Source organism: Bemisia tabaci, chromosome 5 (genome assembly GCF_918797505.1).
Source record: "Bemisia tabaci chromosome 5, PGI_BMITA_v3".
Lineage (NCBI taxonomy): Eukaryota > Metazoa > Arthropoda > Insecta > Hemiptera > Aleyrodidae > Bemisia > Bemisia tabaci.
In genome coordinates this window covers 35,567,008-35,583,521 of record NC_092797.1, presented here as the reverse complement: position 1 = coordinate 35,583,521, position 16,514 = coordinate 35,567,008, and the positions used below count along the sequence as shown (strand labels likewise).

Below are 16,514 nucleotides of genomic sequence, written 5' to 3'. Positions count from 1 at the left end.
GCGCAAGAAGAGGGGGTGATGGCAAACGCAGCAAAACAAAAGGACAATTAATCAAAAGGGAGAATATGATGAATTGAGTGGTGAAAAGAGGCGAAAGGGTGTTAAAGCGGTTGCAAGTGCGGAGGAGTAGAGGTGGCCCGGCAGCTTAGCACGGCCCGCGGGACTGCAGAGCGGGGGCCCACTTTCGAGTTTCGAGAGGGCATCGTTGTCAAATTAAAAGAATGCGTTTCATTCACGACGAGTTGAGCGTACAGGCGAAATAATCGAATGTATTTGGTCGACTTTTCCGATCAGATCGGCAGGGTTAAAAACCAAAGGAGAAAAACGCTCTGCTGAAGTCAAGGACTAAACTCAGTTGCTTGATGACTTTTTTAGCCGACGTTTGCATCAATCCACTATACTGCCATCTTAGGGAAAAACGCCGTATGAGCCTTCAGACATTGCCAAATTTCCTTCAATAAAAATGAAATTTACTGAGAAAATCGTGAATGTTTTTCCTCGAATTTTTCAGTCAAATCTGTTTACGATTTAATCTAAAAATTTCATGGAGGAATATGCATAAATTTCTTTTTGTAGATGGCCTTGATCCAGGACTTCCGTTGTCCGTGCTGTTGTCTCGAAACTCTGGGCGCCTTTCCGTCAAAAGATCTTTAAAATGATCCTCCAGTTTTTTAAGTGATATCGGAGAAACGATGTCGCGCTTCATGTCTCTACGTAAACCTTTAATTAACTTCCAGCTCTCAGCACTTCTTCTCCCCCCTAGGTAGGTGTTGATCCTAGAACAGTGTTACTTTCCCAAGCTTCATTCTTCTTGGGCCTTGTCTCCACGAGCCGTTTCGTGAGATTTGTCCCAGGGAAAAATCCCACTTACGAAGTTGGGAAAAATATTGAGTTAATCAATATTTTTCCCAGTACCAAGTATGGTACTTGTACCGGTGTACCCCTAGGACCCACTGAGAGAAGAAGAAGAAGTGAAAACGAATTGTGCGATATTTTATTCATTACAACATTGTTCATGTTTGTTTAGTTAAAATAATGTGTCTAATTGTCAATTGATTGCAATTATTATTTTAATCCCGGTTAAATACTCGACTTTAACTAATTTATCTTCCCGCGCAAACCAGTCGCAGGACTGAATGAGCCCCGTCCCGTGGAGACGGTAACTGTGAAAAATCCCAGAAGTTTCATTCCTGCGATTCGAACTTGGGAAAAATCCCATGAAAACGTCCCGTGGAGACAAGGCCTTCCGTGTTTAGACGGAGCTTCCCGCTCAAATTAAGACAAAAATGACAAAAAAATGAAAAAATTCCGGATCTTCTTACGGAATTCCGCACTTTTTCAGTACTTCCGGACCGCCCTTAAAAAATCAGGACTTTTTCCGTATTTTCCGGAAATTCCGGATTTGAAGACACCCTGACGACACATAAAGGCAACGCTGAAGAAGACTTTGGCGTATGGGAATCGGAAAGAAGGGACGAGGGACTGGGATTGGGTGTTTCCGAACACAGCGATGAGTATGAAAGCAATGTCAGTTAGAATTAAAAATAAGTATGACCCGCGCAACAGAGATTAAGATGAATTAACGTCGCCCTTAAACATTTAAACTGCGTGTGGTGTGGTGCACAGTGTTGCCAACTCATTTGCACGTTCCCCTGGGTTCGCGGTTCGAGGATTGGACGGAACCAAAATCTGTCTACCTACATCAGGCGTTGTCAAATTTTGTCTCATGTATTATTTTTTTACCATATACCTAAGCAACATTGTGACTTGAAATGTTGCAAATATATACTTCATAATCTGCGGAACATTTAGGGAAAGTTTAAGGGCGGTTTTTGATTACTCCTTAGGGGTTAAAAAAAGAGATATTAGAGGAAGTTAGGCAACGTTGAATGCAGTTAGGCTCATGCTGGTTAAATCCATTCAAAAGATCGATGTAAAAATCGAATATGTTCATAATCTGGTGAGTCCTAAAATAAAGGCTTTCTTATGCTGCCGTGCTAAGGGAGAACGTCGTATGACCATTCGAGAGTTACCAAATTTCCTTCGATAAAATGCTTATTACTGAGAAAAGTTATGAGTATTTTTCCTTAAAATTTTCAGGAACTTCAGGTGAAATTGCGAACAAAATTATCTGAAAAATTGGAAGAAAAATATTGCTAAGTTTATCAGGAAATGCGTGTTTTATCAAAGGAAATTTGGCAATGTCTAAAGGCTCACACGGCGTTTTTTCTTAGCACGGCAGTATAAGGTTCACTACTCAGGGCTCATCAGGAAATAGACTTGTTAGGTTTGGCAGAGACCGTTGTCATTTATTGATAATCATTGATTGCACTTCGGTTGGAGCCGATGGTTTTGATGGTTAACAGATTTTGTAGGAGCGATCAGCTGCTGGTTGCCACAACAATGAAGATGCGAAACGAACAGTATATCCACAGTAAATTGTACATGTGCATCTACTACCAAACCAGGATTGTAATATATACGGGCACTGCAATGAATTAGTGTGTTTCTCATAACATAAATCTCACAAGCATACCTACAGACCAAGATTGAAGTGCTTCAGATTTTGTTGATAACCGAGACCAAAAATGAGTTTCATGATTCAGGGTGTCTACTTTTTTTCCATTTTGGGAAATCCCGATGAAATCCTAATTTTTCCTGATTTTTGACTGCTAAATTCTGATTTCATAATTTTTCCAAATCCTGACCACATCCTGATTTTTGTGAATTTGAATTTTGGCGAATGTAATACTACGAAGACAGCTCGATAAAAAAATCCGATCGGACGGCGACTTTTCTCAAATCCTGATTTTACGACAAGTTTTTCCTCAAATCCTGATGAAATCGGGATCAAATACCGATTGACCTCAAATCCTGATAGAATGAAATCGGCAAAAATAAGGAAAATTCTAATGCTAGACACCTTGTTATTGATGGATATCATGAGTAGCCAATTTGTTATTTGGCTACATACCTGTCTCCTCGTTGACTAACTGTTGGTAGAATTTTTCATAATTTTTAAGGATTGATGCAATCTATTCACCAATAAGCGATGAGCAGGCGCATAATTTCAAGATACTATCCTTCTCTAATACTAACAGTTTCACTTTCAGGCAATCGATAAACAAAATACGCTCGTCGAGCCAGGTTTCCTGTCTGATACAGGGCTACATAATAGAATTCAGAACGGAAATTTTTTTAATTTTAGGAAAAAGACGAAAGCTGTTTAGGAAAATCGAGAAATACCCCGACCTTGCGTAACTACACACTTAGAGAATGAGCAAGAAATTCGAGGGCCTGAAGCCAGAAAATTGTTTAAATCAAAAGTGTTAGGACTTTTATTACTTTTCAATGATTACGGTCTGCAAATTTAAACAGAACGCGTCGCGACTTAACACGTCACTATCAGATGTACTAGTGCCAACTCATAAAATGATCTTAAAATTTTAACCGTTTCGAGAGAGCGGGAAAGCTACCTGCCAGTGGCGTGGCGTGAAGGATCGATTATCGATATATCGCCATTTGAAGCTATAGTAAAGAATCGATTACTAAGGTGTTCGCTGCGAACGCCCTGATAATCGATCTTTTTCCATAGGTTTAAATGGCATAACAATCGATAAATCGCAATTCACGCCACGCCACTGCTACCTGCTCATGAGAGAAATAAAATCGCACTTCATCCACCTACCATACACGTTTAACGATCATTCACAAACGAGGACACTGTCTGCAATATTTTAATGAAGTACTTGGCATTGACATTACAGGAGTGTACACATTTTAACTGACCAATGGGAATGTTAAAATCAACCTAAGTAGATCCAGTGCGGCGTTCATCACTATGCATTCCAAGTTATATGCATGTTTCAACTTGATGGCCACACCACTTTTAAATCTACCCACTAACTTACCAGTTACGTCATTTTTAATTGCTATTCATATACTTTCACTGTGCAAAATAATCAAACCTCGGCTAAGTCCTGCTTCAAGATTTTCAACTCAATGAACTACGATTTTACAGACTCTATACTATTAAAAAATTCCGAGTACTGTCTTGAGTGCAATCCACTGCACATTCTATTTTTCCCCCATGAAATCCGAGCAATTTTCACTCCGTAAAACGAGTGGATTCCGCTCAACATCCATAACACTCAAATTTTATAAAATAGTGCGTATAGAACTGAACTTGAAAGAGATTACTTTTATTTCCGAATTCCAGTTGAGATAATCTCAAGCGATAAAGACTGAAATTTTTGATTTTTCCCCTGTTGTTACTTTCTTGATCTTTCAGAATTTTTGAAGACAAATCCCGATGAAAATCTAGGATTCCTTCTCTTAATTTCTGAAGGCAAATCAATTGAATATTTAGAGTAGACTTAAAATATACTGGGTAATCTATCTTAGTTTGAGCCAGAGAACAAACTAACAGTACTGGTGATCAAAATTTCCATCCTACACATACTCCACATGATAAGCGAAAATTAACGAAGTTTTTAAAATATATACCGCTGATTTTTGTCACTTAAAAAAAACATGGTTGGACGGAAAAATTGCAACATCGCCTATTTACGAATTCAATCAATCTTCAAAGCTCGGAGAACTAACGAAAAGTCGTACTTATTACTAGGAGCGGTAGCGACCCCGTCAAGCCTATAGAGATCTCCAATCGAGAATGGGGAGCCGCCACTGTATCTTGAGCGATAGCAGGTATCTTAAGCTACTAGTAATTACTTAAAATGCAATAATTTTTATTACTGTAGAAGGAAATAACCGTTGATGTAGAGAAATTATTGTTTGGTTCAGAGTGTGTAAACGCCCGGAGTCAATGTCCGGGTTCTTATCCATGGTTGGAAATTCTCGAACGCAAGCGCGTACTCGCGTAGCCCGGCACATCGCACCACGGCGCAATGAGCAACTATTCGTGCTCTTGTGCGTGCGAGGTTGTATCTTCCATAATTGAAGGAGAAAATTCCCGAAGAACATTCGCAGCGTCGCGTCGCAGCTCTTTCGCCTTCACTAGTTCACTCCCGTCGTTTCGCGGTCGTTGCCCGTAATAAGACGAAATCCTTGCCTATCAAAGTTACATTGTAATCTTGCAACACAGTTAATTAAAACCACATCCCCTACTAGCAACGGCTGTTGAAATTTTTTTGTAAAAAAACTCTTTAGAAAACTGTAGACATTTACAAAGGAAACCCTTCTTGGGATTCTTATTACGTGACTTTGAAAAGAAGCACAATTTAAGTAAAAAAGTGTTTAAAAACTCTGTAAAAGACGTGATTTTTTTAAACAATTTCTTAAAATAAGATTTTTGTTAAAAAGGTGTTAAAAACCAATGTGTTGTTTTTAGAGTATTCTAAGAGTATTTAAAGAGTTTCTTTTTTTTAAAAAACAAATATTGTACTTCAATTTGACCTCTCGTAATTTTACGTAAAAAAATCCTAATAGGGGTTTCATTTTTCGTTAATTTTAACAGTTTTGTTAAGATTTTTTTGATTAAAATTTACAAGATTTTTGCGAGATTTTTAGCAGTCCCTGCTTCTAAGGACTGTCAGGCAGACGCTATTGTACATGTATTCACATGCTCCTTTGTCGTTTTCCCTTGTTTACTGAACTTTCTGTCATGCTTGATTGATTTAGAAAAGTTGCGGTGTTACAGTTTCGAGAAAAACTCAGATTTACATTAGATAAGCACAGCCCATAAATTCGTCTTTCCTTGGCTTTCGTTTTACCCCAGGCTAGAGAAAACCGAGCTGTATCGAACTGGATCGTTCATTCGCAGGATCAATTCGGGTAATGAGAGTGTTACAAGCGTTGGGACTTGGGGAATCGTCGGCGTGGTTGGCGATGCCCAACCGTATGAGAAATGACTGTTGACTGTTGCGAGCCAAAGAAAGTCGGAGTATGAGCATCTCAAAACTCGGGGTGTCCCTAGGGCTGAAGATTTTTTCGAAAAAATCGATCAATCGAATCGATTTTCTTCAAGAATCCGATTTTGTCGATCTAAAGATCTAAACCGTGACAATAAATCATTAATCCGAAAAATCAAATTTGAAAACATGGAAAAAACGAAGGTTCAAAATTTGCATTTTTCAATCCCCCTCCCCCCCCCAAAAAAAAAATTAAATGAAAATATCCGGGAAGTTAGCTGACATTTTGGTCGAAAATCAGCATGTGCCGGTTTAATACATTCGGGTGGCAAAATTTGGAATTTTCGATTGTGAGGGAAAAAGCGATTTGTGCGTATACTGGAACCCAATAAAATGGATGCGATATAATCCATTGATTCGGTTAAAAAATCGATTTTTCAAGAAAATCGAGTAAAAATTCCCAACACTACCCACGTATAGCGGGGAAAGCTGTAGAGATTCGCTTCTTGAGGCTAAAATCATTTAAAAAGTTAAAAACTCAATGAAACTTTTGGAGACCTGCGCTAGAAAATGATTGATAAAATACATAATTTATTGGAATTGCTATTGGAATTGGAATTGCTAATTTATTGGAAATATTAGATAGAAGAAAGGGAAGGAATTTAGAGTTGAAATATAATGATGCTAGGGATGTGGATAGTATGCTATTCTTTAAGGGAATGAGAGATTATACTTTATTTGGTTGTGAGAAATGGGAGGAACTGAAATTGGGAGCTTTTAGAAATAGGGTATGGAATGAATTAATGAAATTTCAGAGAGATAACTGGGGGGAGGGTGAGCTTCTACCGAGATGTTACAGGTGGAAGGAGTTTGGTCTATAGGGACTGGTAGGGGAAAGGTTAAATATAAAAATAGGTTAGGGATTGGCTCAAACTGGTTCATGAGCAGATGGGATTAGCCCTTGAGGGCTAGTTAAATAAAAAAAAAAAAAAAAAAAAAAAAAAAAAATAAAAACTCATTTCCACGTAATATTTTTACTTATTTGATTTTATTTAACAATATTGCGCGCAAGTGAGTTTTTAAGTTTTTGAGAATTTTTTTGAAGTTAAATATTTTTGAGCTGATGACAATCCCTCATGATATTTTTAAACGCTATGAACCCCCCGCCCCCCCCATAATTTTGGTTAAGCGGATGAGGAAACACAAGGTTAGGTGCTTGGAGGATAACACGCATAAATGCAGTTTTAATCATTTCCAGAAATACATGTTTTCAATTATCATCTCTTGATGGCAGGTAGGAAACATTTCCAACAACACGTTTAAGGAGCTAACTCAAAACTGTTAAAAATCGAGATACGGACTAGTTTCACCATCGATGAGGCTCGTGTTTGACAAGTGCCCTTGGTACCTACTTGCCAAATGTCAACTGCAGGATAGATTTTAACATTGTCCAGGCTGAGGAATGTGTTTATCATTATAAATCTTGGGGCAGGGGTGCAGAATGTTCTCGATCACAAGATCATGATCGTATGGCCACTGGCGTGAAAATTGGGGAAGGCTGTAAAAATTTGTAAAAATTGGGGAAGACTCCCCCCCCCCCTTGTTATGGGGGAAAAACAAGGAGGCGTATTGTTATTTGTGCTACGTGTCTATCAAGCGTGCTGCTTTTGGGGAAGGAAAATATCAAGCAAGTTAAATTATTTGCTGGAGGTCTTGCAAGTGCCCTGTTATTGGGAAAAGATACTTCTTAGCTCGCTGCTTTCAGGGAAGGAAACTTGTAAGCGCGTTGCTTTTGGGGAAAGAAGTTGCTAAGCGCGTTGCTTGATGCAGAGGTGCAATTATAGCAAGACAGAAAATTTTGGGGAATGCGAATTACAAATTGGGGAGGGCTAAGAACTTTCTGCACCCCTGTCTTTTGGCGCTAGGAAAACTTGTAAAAAGGGCAAATAATAGCACTCTAAAATCAGGGTCAAAATATTTTCAGGATACTTAATATGATCAGGGTCAAAGTTTGCACAAGGCCTCTGTCAATTACTCAATGAGCCGCACATGGCACCACCTGAATAGCAAGGTGTCCAATTCATAAACCCCACTCAGCAACACAGGCACTCCTTCATGTCTGGCCCATGAACCTGACATGCATTGCATGAAGCATGTCAGCAGGAGGCAACTCTGGGTATTGAAGGAATGCATAGACCAAATTTTTTGATATCTACAAGCTGAGAGATGCTGCAACCTTCAGTCTTTTTACACAGCCACCATTGATCACAGAAGTTAAGAATGAGAAACAGCCGACCCAAGCACAATCTTTGTCGTAAATTAGTTCAGAAGCAATCCAATTGTGCTTCCAGACCTATTATCAAGACACAACTAATCAATTTCTAAGATGACATGTACCTTCCTTTCATTCCTTACGCAGATAGCACACAAATAGTTTTACTTTGCCATTTGATGGCCACTTCAAAAAGAATCGTCAGTTAAGGAGGCAAATAATTATGTGCCAAAAGCAAGACTTGGTTCCGACTCCAATACGCCTAGAACACAGAGCACTTAAGGTCAGAAAGCCACTTACCTAGATTTTCAAAGCCTGGGAAGAGTTAATTGCAGAGGAGAGTAGTCTTCTTCTGCCAGTTAGGAAAATGGTGTAGAATTTATGTATGGATTGTTGTTGGTACATAAAATCCAGGATCAAACTTTCGTGGGTAAAACTAATGTCTGTAGATTAGTAGGCTATGATGACTGAAGGTGTTGAAATGGATTGACACTTTAGAGTCACAAAACTTGTGTACTGATTAGATCAGTAAGTTCCGAGTGTAAAAAGAGACACAGAATACCCCTCATTAGAATAAAACTTAATTTATTCTCTCAAAATGTATCTACATACTTATCTACGTGGGTGCGGCCACTTTAGAATGCTTTAGATTAACAGAAATCTATAACCTTCAATTAGTTAGTAACACCAAAAATTCTTGAAAATAATACATAACAGACACTATGAAACGAAATTGTAAAACGAAGCAAATTGAAAACGGAGACTACGTTCACTATGTACGCAAATAATTTGTCGTAAAGTCGCGTATCCTCTTGAATTTTCAGAATTTTCCTCGGAATCACAATAAAAACAAGACATTTGTACCGGGGGCAGATAAAACGCAAACCAGGTAAAACGCAAACCCCGAAAAAAACCGGCATCTGTTGGGTGTTGACAGGATAAATTGCTAACTCGGTGTTGTCGTCCATCTGTCAAACTGGTGGCTAGTCAAATCGAGTTTATGTTCCATGTTTTCGGAACGGGTAGTCTTCAGAAAGATCCGGAAACAGCATAAAATACCGAAACAGTAAATGGGTGGGGTAGGGAGGGGAGGGGGGAGGGGGAGGGGAGGGGTGGGGAGGGGAGGGGAGGGGAGGGGAGGGGAGGGGGGGAGGGGAGGGGAGGGGAGGGGAGGGGGAGGGGAGGGGAGGGGAGGGGAGGGGAGGGGGAGGGGAGGGGGAGGGGAGGGGGAGGGGGAGGGGGGGGGGGGGGAGGGGAGGGGAGGGGAGGGGGAGGGGAGGGGGAGGGGAGGGGGAGGGGGGGAGGGGAGGGGGGGAGGGGAGGGGGGAGGGGAGGGGGGGGGGAGGGGAGGGGGGGAGGGGAGGGGGGGAGGGGAGGGGGGGAGGGGAGGGGAGGGGGAGGGAGGGAGGGGGAGGGGGGAGGGGAGGGGAGGGGGAGGGAGGGAGGGGAGGGGAGGGGAGGGGAGGGGAGGGGAGGGAGGGGAGGGGAGGGGAGGGGTGGGGAGGGGAGGGGAGGGGAGGGGAGGGGAGGGGAGGGGAGGGGAGAGGGGAGGGGAGGGGAGGGGAGGGGAGGGGAGGGGGGGAGGGGGGGTGGGGGGAGGGGAGGGGAGGGGAGGGGGGGGGGGGGGGGGGGAGGGGAGGGGTTGTCAATTTTTTGAGAAGAAAAATTGACAAACAGTTTAATGGGATGTAAGATGTCAGCAATTTCAACACTTTTTTCAATTAATGAGGTTTGATTTGAACAACATAATGAGCAAGAAGTTGAATGTATTGCATAAAATGACAAATAGTTCGTGAATACTCGCATTTAGGCAATAATATTGTCAAGAGGAATATGTTGAATAAACGCCAGAAGATAGAAATAAAAATCTAATAAAATTCAACTTATCATAACTTTATTGTGGTAATCAAACATTGGTTTCACTTGTAGCGTTCATTACAATACGAGGTAAATTGGGCAAATCAGCCTTAGAATACAAGAAAAATATTCTTACCAAGTGAGAAACTAGTATTGAAAAAAGTTTGTATGTGAATGAGAACCAAGGTGTTGTGTTTATTTTTCTCTTTTACAGTAATTCATCAGTCTGTTTGACAGTTGTATTTTATATTTTATATTATATTTATGTATATTGTAAACTATGTAATAAACTTAATCAAACAATTAAAAAAAATAAATTAAAAAAAAAAAAACCCTGATCAGTTCAACCGTGTCGAAAAATTACGAATGTTTTCCCTTTTTGTCAGGATTTATTTTTTCCTATAGGTACGTCATGCTTATATTCCTCTTTCAATAATTGTGCTTTCTGATAGCACAGCTGAGAGTACGCAAAATCAAACAGCTTTAATAGTACTCAACATTGTTTTTGTAGACTGAAGTAAAATTGTTCAGCCCCTTTTGAAGATGTGAATTATTTGAAAATTTTCTAAATTAATTTTGATATTTTTAATTCAATGTGCCATGCGTATGTCGTATATCGATCGTTTGTCAAGTTTTACAATCCTTCAATTTATTTCGTGAAGTAGGTACTTATAATCAGCTCGGGAGCTTACCTCAATTCTTTGATTTCCACCTGTTAAATTCATTAATTGACTCACTATCATTTGTATATGACAAAAATCATTTGAACGCCGTTGTTTTTGATTTTGTTATACCTGAGAATCAGTTCTTAATCTGAGCGTCCATAAAACTCATAGTGTGCAGCACTCAGGACATTAATACCTAACAAGTAAATTCTTAATCTTAATTCGGTTGGTTGTTCATTAAACGACCAATTCTGCAAAGACTGATTCACTACTTTTGACAGGTACACTTTCATTTCGATGTTCCAAAAATTTGAAGTTCAGACTAGTTTTGCCCTTTGATTATGATTTTTTTAAGTTCTTGGAGAGAACCAATCTTAAATTATCCGTAGAGTTCAGTAATGTTGCATTTCTCTTAATTCGTCTTTTTCTTCGGATATCCATAGAACGTTCTATGAATAACCGTGTGCCATCTGGGCCCAATCAAATGCGTTTTTCAAGAAATGATCGATCCCCATTATTGCCTCATCTCCACATATTTATTGATGTGCAAGTGATGGCACACTCCGGTAACAAGGTTCTGTCTGTGACAAAATCATTTTTGTCTTGAGAGTCTCCTACATGTATATACATGAGGCCTTGTCTCCACGGGACGTTTTCATGGGATTTATCCCAAGTTCGAATCGCAGGAATGAAACTTCTGGGATTTTTCCCAGTTACCGTCTCCACGGGACGGGGCTCATACAGTCCTGCGACTAGTTTGCGCGGGAAGATAAATTAGTTAAGGTGATTCCAAGTGATCTAGGGACAGCTCGTATCCGCGCAGAGAGCACCACTAGTCGTTTTTCTGAAGCGACCAGTAAATCGTCTATTACTTCAAATTCCCTGCGAAGATTTCCAAAATCGGATCCATAACTTATAGCTAATTTTTTGTATTATTTTTTGATGTATTTTTCATCGAGATTGGTTCAGTTTACGAGGTGAAAGTACGGTAACAGATTTTGAGGTGAGGAAAAGCGGCCGTGAGAAAAGTGACCGCCATGATTGTTGTTGTTTTGTTTACCTAACTTTAGGTTATGTCTTCTGTTTACCTGCACAATATACAATGTTCAAATTGTTTATCTGATAAAGACTCTACCGCCTTTACGTATAAGGAATAGAATTTCCCGTTTTTTTCTTGCTTGTTATTCTAATGCCATCATTGTGGAAAAATCGCGAGTGGAACTTGTGTTTAACAAGATTTTGGGACGGAATCGAGTGCACTGGACCTGCTCACCGCACTGTAACTTAGGTAAGTTCTTACACTCTATTTACTTCTTCAAACGCAACCCCTATTATTCCAGTAGGCGCAAATACTTTAGAGGAACAAGCAAAATATACGGAGACTGGGGTGAACACTATATTTGCGCCAACAATTCTCATTAGTTGGTAAATGAAAGCGCGTATGTTCCGAGTATGTTTATGCACTCTCAGAGACGAACCAAAGACCCTGTATCTTGAATCATGAATTAAAACCAATGAGCAAAGACAGCTAGATTTCCGACCCCACACCTCAAAAGGCTGAAATCTTTTGACAAGGATTCCAGCGAAGCAATAGCGCGACACTGACTATGTTGTAAGGGGACGGTGGCTGACCCAAAAATTCAAAGGGGAAGTTTTATGCATTTTTAAAAAATATATGTGTGTTCAGTGAATTTTTCCTGTTGCTTATCTAACTTTCAGTGTCTCTGGAATATTAAGTCAATTGTAATTGGACTGCGTTAAACAGAAAGGAACCAAGCCACATCAGCTATTCCCAAATTTAATCGGGCAATTTAAATTTTTACATGAAAACGGTTGTGCGGATTTTTGTGCAAATTTCAGTGGATTTTCTCCAGAGTACGAAGCTAATTCCTTAAAAATTTCAAAGGAATCCACACAAACGTCCTCTCGTAAAAAACTAAATGGCCCGGTTAACTTTGGCAATAGCTGATGTGGCTTGGTTCCTTTCTGTTTAACGCGGTCCAATTGAAGTATGCTCTGACCGAACTTTGATTTGGTTCATTGAATGAGAGGATGGACACGATAATAGAAATTACTTTAACGGTAAGTAATTTTAGAAAGGAAATGAATGCTTGAACAGGTAAGAGGTACCTTCAATTTCTGGATAATATGAGCTTTGCAGTTGAAGGAGGGACGATCGAGTAGATTATTAAGAGTGCCTACTTAGGTACTTGGCTTATTTTACAGAAATTTTCTATACAATGTTCTGCTCTGAAAAACCATCCTTTGCCATTCATTTCATCAGGAATGCATGTTTCTTTTCCAGGAGGTGTCCAAGTGTCAAGTCAAAGGATCATACTGATGCAGCATTAATTTTAGTGAATCCTGTCACTCTCTACTGGGATTCTCTGTAAGGATATTGCCAGAACCGGACGTTTAACTCAATGAACACCAATTCTTGTGATCTGATCCAACCAGAGTGGGCACCAGTGACCTTTGGACCTTTGGAGATAGAGGGTGCTCTCCAGAAAAGGTAAGGGATTTTGCAAAATATCTACGCGATATTTTTGTATTCTGCAAAATTTTATCAACATTTTTTATGTGAAATCAAAGAATGTAGAAGATCTCTCCTTGAAGCTGTAGGTGTTCCCCACTACCCCAGGTGGGTGCCTTCCCTTGCTCACTGACCCTCCTTGATGCAAGTGCACTGCGACCCCCTACCTCCCTCAGAAAGAAAATTCATAATTCGCCTCATGCCAACTCTGAAATTGGTGAACTCTCTCCAAGGAGGTAAGGAAAGAAAAAATTAGCTAATCAGTGAATCCACGTTCATTAATCACAGAGACTATATGAGTAGCTCAGATCTAGAGGGTCGTAACACACTGTATTGAGAAATTTAGCTAAGTACACGGGTCTATTCAAAATAAGTTCAAGAAGAGTTCTGTACGGTAGAAATTGTTTGTGCACCTCCAAATGCAATGTGCTTATACCTCCGCTCATGCTTTATTAATTTTTTAAGGAATACATGAACCAACAGTTTTCCTTAAAATATTCTGTATAATTTCTAACACAATCGTAAATATTTTCATAACAATTTGAATCATATATTTTCGTCAGTTTCTTTTTCAGAAGAACAAAAAATATAATAGAAGGCTTTTGAAACGGTTCAATGGAAGGATATTTTTCGGCCTTAGCCATTGCACTCTGTTCTCTATTGTCCTTTTCTACCAAGAATTCTCATGAGAGGCGAAGAATCAGTGAATTATTGTTGGGAATCCCCTCCCTTCTCCTGGGAGGTTCCTGTGATTTTCATTCCCCTCCTCCCCTGTAACTTCCGGATGTGGCAATCAAATCGGATTGTCTTGTTGGCTACCTTCCATGTCTTTGTGCTCGTCAAATGCTACTTAACAATAATCATTTTCTAAACTGTTTAGTTTTTAATTTTGATGAAATGCCTTATGTTCTTTTGCAGAGAGACCACCCCAGTCATATGAATCAGACAATCCTGTGCTCCCATATTCCAGAACTGGAACTGGACTTAGAGTAAATGCAGGGTCTATCTTGTCGCTATCGGTGAAATTTTCCACATCTCAGTAGGGACTGACTGGCTTCAAATTTTCTTCAGACGCCACAAGGAGCATCGTTTTCCCCCTTAGTCTTACCTATCTTACTTTCTTTAGTTCTAGAAATTACTCTTTAAATTTAATCGCTAAAACTCAAACGTTACATGTAGGTATCCTAAAGGGTTAGAAATCAGAGTATCATAGTATTTGAAGTTAGAATAAATAAGTCATAGTTAGAATGGTCTGGCAGCGTCTCTCTTAATGTGTGTAAATTTTCTCTCATTATCTTAATAAATTTTTTATTTTCTTTATTAGATAAGTTTTGCTGGTTTTCATTCATTCACACTTTTAAAGATTTTGGTAAGCTTTATTGAAAACAACTATGGACCTCTGCAGTGGCAGGGCGTGCTTTGCGATATATCCATTGATCGACCCTTTAAACCTATGGAAATGAGTCAATAAACAGGGTGTTAGCAACGAATACTTTAATAAGCGATTCATTACCATAGCTTCAAATCTGGAGATATCGGTAACCGATCATTCACGCCTCGCCACTGGACCTCTGAGAATAAACAGGATAAAACCATCCAGTTTTGCGCAACTTAAAAAAGTTATATATTTTCTGAGTTCCATTCTTACAGTAACCTGTTTGCTGCGATCATCTAGTTTAACTTGAGCTTTTCTCCATAATAATTGTAAACGATTTGACAAACGTTTTCCCTCATGAGAAAAATTAAAAGCAAGAAAAATATGAATCTTAGATGGAATGAAATTTCTTCTGTTTGCAGGGATCATATGAATTTAAAAATAAAAAATGTAAATGATTAAAAATAGTTAAAAGTACTAATTTTGAAATTAAAACGTCATTACTTTCTCAAGGTTTTTTTTTTATCAATTTCAAAAATATAAATGTATGCATAAAATTTTCCTGTCAAGTCCAGAGCAAGGAGGGGGAAGTCTGGAATATGTTGGAACGTTAATATGCATTGTAGGTATGTTTTTCTTCGAGGGTTTCCTTGTATTGTTAAACCAAGTAGCCTGGAACTTATAGGTATAGGAAATTTCTTGCTTTGATCCACAATCTTCCCTGTGAGAGAAGGAAGTGAGGGAAATGCTCCCTTTTGCTTCTAGAATGTGAAGTACATCTCTGCCGTGCCAAGGAAAAACGTCCTATGAACATTCGAGAGTTACCAGATTTCCTCCTACAAAATGTTTATTTTGGAGGAAAGATATGAATATTCTCCCTTGAAATTTTCAGGGGCTTTAGGTTAAATTGTGAACAAAATTATCTGAAAAATTGGAAGGAAGATATTCATAAGTTTACCAGGAAATTTGTATTTTATCAAAGGAAATTTGGCAACGCCTGAAGGTCCATACAGCATTTTTCCTTAGCACGGCAGACCTCATCTCAAGCTTCTTATCTTCAGAATCCGCCAACTGAAATGTTAAAAGTATGTATGTTGCTTTAATTGAACGTCTGAGAACCCTTATACTTAACTTCCAAAAGAAAATTTAAGAAATTCAAGAACAGAAAGTTTGAAGCATAAAAGAGGATAAAACATTTTATGAGATTTAAAAGGAATCTAATCTGAAGCAGTTTCTAAGGTATAATTTTAATTCAAATTTTCACAGACAGGATTTATTCAGGTCTCTTGAATTGATTTATTGACCTATGATTTTGTAAAAATAGAATTTATGCAAGCCAACATCTGAAGGAAAGAAATTCAAAACTTTATAGCGCTTCTGTTGTTACTATGCTTGTGCAACTGTTCCTCTCATTCAACAGAAATTTGGTAACCTAAACGTAACAGTTCTGTAGGGAAAAGTGCCCATTACTAAGTTGACGAAACGAAGGTATTTTGAAATCTTTAAACGGAACCGGCAGGGAGAGATCGATCAAATTTAATTTGAGATTGGACCAATAACAGAACTTGTCTTGAACTAGTGACCTGCGTGATTCAAATAGTTATTGAGACAAAATTTAGTGGAAGTGAATTTACGATTGATAGTGAGGAGTAAGTACACTTAGCGACATGAATTATTTTAAGTTAAGTCAATACTGAAAAAAGTAAAATTAAATACTTACTTCGGTATTTTCAATTCTGATTGAATTTTGATGTCTTGTGATTTCTTACCTCCAGTAGCTGCTTAGCATTAAATGCTTTTTAAAAGTTATGGTTTTGATGAGTGAAAGTAATGCCAGCAGGCCTTTCCAAAATCAAGTTCTTCTCATTGAGAGGACACGAACTGACCTTTGGAAAGACCCCAAAACACTCTTGATCACATGATGTTGAGGACAGAACAGGAC

General features: G+C 39.0%; 1 protein-coding gene and 1 long non-coding RNA gene across 2 annotated transcripts in view; one reads left to right on the top strand and one right to left on the bottom strand.

Annotated features, from left to right (window-relative positions):
* The window catches only part of LOC109040804 (Myocardin-related transcription factor), a 158,972-nt gene extending 149,965 nt beyond the window's left edge, over positions 1 to 9,007 (bottom strand). Inside the window, exon 1 of the mRNA XM_019056876.2 lies at positions 8,443 to 9,007. The gene's annotated coding sequence lies outside the window, so the exon portion shown is untranslated. The remainder of the gene's footprint in view (positions 1 to 8,442) is intronic.
* A 2,470-nt stretch (positions 9,008 to 11,477) lies between these two features.
* LOC140224632 (uncharacterized) lies at positions 11,478 to 14,525 on the top strand. Its single transcript, XR_011899902.1, has 3 exons — positions 11,478 to 11,952; positions 12,970 to 13,176; positions 14,116 to 14,525. It is a non-coding gene; the product is annotated as an uncharacterized lncRNA (long non-coding RNA).
* The last annotated feature ends 1,989 nt before the right edge of the window (positions 14,526 to 16,514 follow it).